The following is a 4,138-nucleotide window of genomic DNA, read 5'->3' as shown; positions in this document are numbered from 1 at the left end:
CCTGGCAACGCACGCGGGGCGGGCTGGACGCGCACGGAACTCCCCTCTCACGCCCCCCCTGCTCTCTGCGGCGGAGCTGGGGATTCCCTGCTGCCAATGCGCACGCGCGGGCTCGGGATTCCGCGGGGGCGGGGGTGGAGGCGGAGGCGGGGCCGGGACCGGGGCCAGGGGCCGAAGCGAGTAACGGCCTTTCTGTAACAGGGAACGAACGTTATTACCTTGTCTTTGTGCCCGAGGGCTAACGACCACCCTCTCAGCTCCGGTCCTGAGTTTCATCCTCACTCTTGTCCACCGGCTGTCCCTCTGCAGGAGCCCGGAAGAGCCTGTCGCGCGCCGCTCTGATCCGCTCCCTGTCCTGCTCACAACCCCACCGGGGATCCCTATCGTCCTGGGGTGAAGCCCCACTCCTTTGCCTGGCGTCCGAGGCCCTCTGTGCCCAGTCGTGGCTGGCTGGCCCTCCCGTCGGCTTCTTCTCTCGGGTCGATTACCATTGGTCCCCGACCTTCTCTCATCCCCAGCCACAAAGACCCTAACATGGTCATGTGGGCCAAGCCCTTCCCGTCGTACCCTCCCCAGGTACCATTGCCTTGATTCTCCAGATAGCCTGGGGTTGGGCGCGGTTTTTAGTCCCATTTTACAGGAGAAACTGAGGCTTAAATCATTCAGAACCTTGTCTAAGGTCTCAGAAGAGGCAGAGGTGTGATTCGAACCTAGGCCTCCATTTGTGGGGAACTATGTGGGCTATTCCACCCATTTCCTGGCTGGCACCTTCAGCCCCGATTCTGGGCCCCAAAACTACCCCTGCTGCCTTCCTGGCGGCTCTGGGTGCTTCCTGGCTATGTGACATAGGCAGGTGACTTAGTTTTCTTTTTCTTTTCCTTTTTTTTGAGACAGAGTTTTGCTCTCCTTGCCCAGGCTGGAGTGCGATGGTGCGATCTCGGCTCACTGCAACCTCCACCTCCCGGGTTCAAGCGACTCTCCTGCCTCAACCTCCAGAGTAGCTGGGATTACAGATGCCCACGCCACGCCCGGCTTTTTTTTGTTTTTGTTTTTGTTTTGAGATGGAGTCTCTCTCTGTTGCCCAGGCTGGAGTACAGTGGCGTGATCTCGGCTCACTGCAACCTCCACCTCCCGGGTTCAAGCGACTCTCCTGCCTCAACCTCCAGAGTAGCTGGGATTACAGATGCCCACGCCACGCCCGGCTTTTTTTTGTTTTTGTTTTTGTTTTGAGATGGAGTCTCTCTCTGTTGCCCAGGCTGGAGTACAGTGGCGTGATCTCGGCTCACTGCAACCTCTGCCTCCCGAGTTCAAGCGATTCTCCTGCCTCAGGCTCCTGAGTAGCTGGGATTACAGACATGCACCACCACGCCTGGCTAGTTTTGTATGTTTAATAGAGATGGGGTTTCTCCATGTTGGTCAGGCTGCTCTTGAACTCCCAACCTCAGGTGATCCACCCACCTCGGCCTCCCAAGTGTTGGGATTACAGGCGTGAGCCACCATGCCCAGCCTTAGTTTTCTTATATACAAAGACGATCAATATCTCATAGGGGCTGTCCCCAGGGTTCACTGAGGGGCTGCTGCCACCTGTTTGGCCAAGGCCTGGTACCCAGTAGTGCCAGTGCCTTTCTCCTCGCACGTGGGGGACGCTGCACATTGGTGCCCCCTGCAGGATGCCTTACCTTCCTCTCCTTTCCCTAACCCTCAGCAAAGGTCTCTCCCAGATATCCCACATTTCCTACAGTCACTGTCTCAGGGTTGGTTCTTGGGGGACCGCCAAACTAAGCTAGTGCCCAACATATATTGGTTAGTTTTTATGTCAACTTCAGCTGTACCCAGTTTATTTTTTTTGAGACAGGGTCTCGCTCCGTCGCCCAGGCTGCAGTGTAAGTGGCACAGTTAGGGCTCACTGCAACCTACTCACTGCAACATCCAACTCAGCCTCAAGGGATTCTTCCAACTCGGCTTCCCAAGAAGCTGGGACCATAGGTACATGCCATCATGCCCTAATTTTAAACTTTTTCTGTAGAGACAAAGTCTTGCTTTCTTGCCCAGGCTGGTCTCAAACTGCTGGATTCAAAAGATCCTTCCATTGTGGCCTCCCACGTCCTGCGATCATAGATAGGCATGAGCCACGGTGCCTCACCTGTACCTAGTTATTCTTGGCACCTTTTGCCCTCCGTTGAACAGGAAGTGGTGTGACTTCCAGACTTTTGCACGTGTGATTTCTTTGACTTTTCTGTCCCTTGTCTGTGTGGAGAGCTCCTATGCATCCTGAAAGATACATTCTGTCTCCCACCTCTGGGCAGAGCCTAGTCCCCTCCAGCCTGCGCAGCCCTGACTACACAGAGCTGCGGACCTCTGTGGGGACCTGCATGCACCTAAGACTTGTGATCTGGGAGGATGGTGTGTTTTTTTTTTTTGAGATGGAGTCTTCCTCTGTTGCCCAGGCTGGAGTGCAGTGGCTCACTGCAACCTCCGCCTCCCGGGTTCAAGTGATTCTCCTGCCTCAGCCTCCCAAGTAGTTTGGACTACAAGCACTTGCCGCCACGCCTGGCTAATTTTTTGTATTTTTAGTGGAGACAGGGTTTCACCATGTTGCCCAGGCTGCTGTCGAATTCCTGAGCTCAGGTGATCCGACCACCTCGGCCTCCCAAAGTGCTAGGATTACAGGCATGAGCCACCGTGCCCGGCAGGACAGCGTTCTTGGTGGAGGGAACAAGCCTGCTGTGTTGGAGGCTTGAGAAGCCAAGAGTAAGGAGGCTGGAAGTACTGAGCTGAGAGGGTAATGGGAAGTCAGGGGACAGCCCCGTGGGCATAGGGAGTGGGTGTCACCTGGGCAAGAGCCATAGCAGTGGCCTGGTAAGTCCTTCAACCCTACCCCCTACCCTTGTGCCTCAGTTCCCCCCATTGTTACGGATGACCTTGGACAGCAGGGCTGTCCAAGGCCAGGCACACAGTGGGGCCTTGATGGCCATTTCTGGCACCAGGGGCTGCTCTGACCTCTACCCAGGCCCACTGCCCACTAGGTAAGTGCTGCAGATGATCTGACTACTGCAACTTTTTTTTTTTTTTTTTTGGCAGAGTCTTGCTCTGTTGCCCAGGTTGGAGTGCGGAACTGTGATCTTGGCTCCCTGCAGCCTCTGCCTCCCGGGTTCAAGCAATTCTTGTGCTTCAGCCTCCCAAGTAGCTGAGATTATAAGCATGCGTCACCACACCCAGCTAATTTTTGTATTTTTAGTAGAGATGGGGTTTCACCATGTTGGCCAAGCTTGTCTCGAACTCCTGATCTCAGGTGATTCGCCCACCTTGGCCTCCCAAAGTGCTGGGATTACAGGCGTGAGCCACCGCACCCAGCCCTGACCACTGCAACTTCTGGGGGCACCTCCTTCCCCTGCTCGCCCTCCTGGGTCTAAGCAATTTGCTCAGCCCACACAGCCTCATAGGCCCATCTCCCAGCTGCCCTTCCTCTGTTCTTAAGGGCTGGCTAAGCTCTAGGAAGCCAGAACTAGGTTCAAATCCCACTCCACCCTTCCCAGACGTGCAGTCTCCGACAGGACGCTTGCTCACACCCACTCCAATCCACCTGCTCACTGCAGCCTCCAGGCCTTTCCCGGCCCAGTGCCTTCCTCCTCCCTCTGCGATGAGATCTGACTCATCCCCCACTAAGGAAGAAATCCTCCACTGGGAAGCCTGCCCAGGATTCATCACAGAAGGATTTGGCCCAGATGCCTCCCCTGTAGGAATAACACCACAGCCGCCAGCATTTCCTGACCCCAAACACAGCATGGAACCCCCAATCAAGTCCTAGGGCCCACCCTGAACTAGAATCTCAGGAGGCAGACAGCCTCCAGCTCTTCTCTGGCTCTGCCCCTGAAGTGTGGCCAGCACCTCCACTTCCACCTTTCTGAGCATGTGCAGGGGATAGCGGAGCAGGTCCCTCACTGGACAAGTGGCACAGTCAAGGAGGGGTGATGGCAGGAGCCGATGAGGTATATAGCTGGCAGCAGGAAGGAGTGCGCTGTTGGGGCTCTTGTCTTTTCTAGCTATGGTCCCAGTGCGGTTCACAACAGGTCCCCAAAGCTGTTCCCTCTCCCCCGTCTCCGCCCACCTCTCCCCACCCACTCACTCAGGCTTCAAG

The sequence above is a fragment of the Colobus angolensis genome, unplaced genomic scaffold (assembly GCF_000951035.1).
Source record: "Colobus angolensis palliatus isolate OR3802 unplaced genomic scaffold, Cang.pa_1.0 Scaffold66, whole genome shotgun sequence".
NCBI classification, from domain to species: domain Eukaryota; kingdom Metazoa; phylum Chordata; class Mammalia; order Primates; family Cercopithecidae; genus Colobus; species Colobus angolensis.
Note: the sequence above shows the minus strand (reverse complement) of the source record.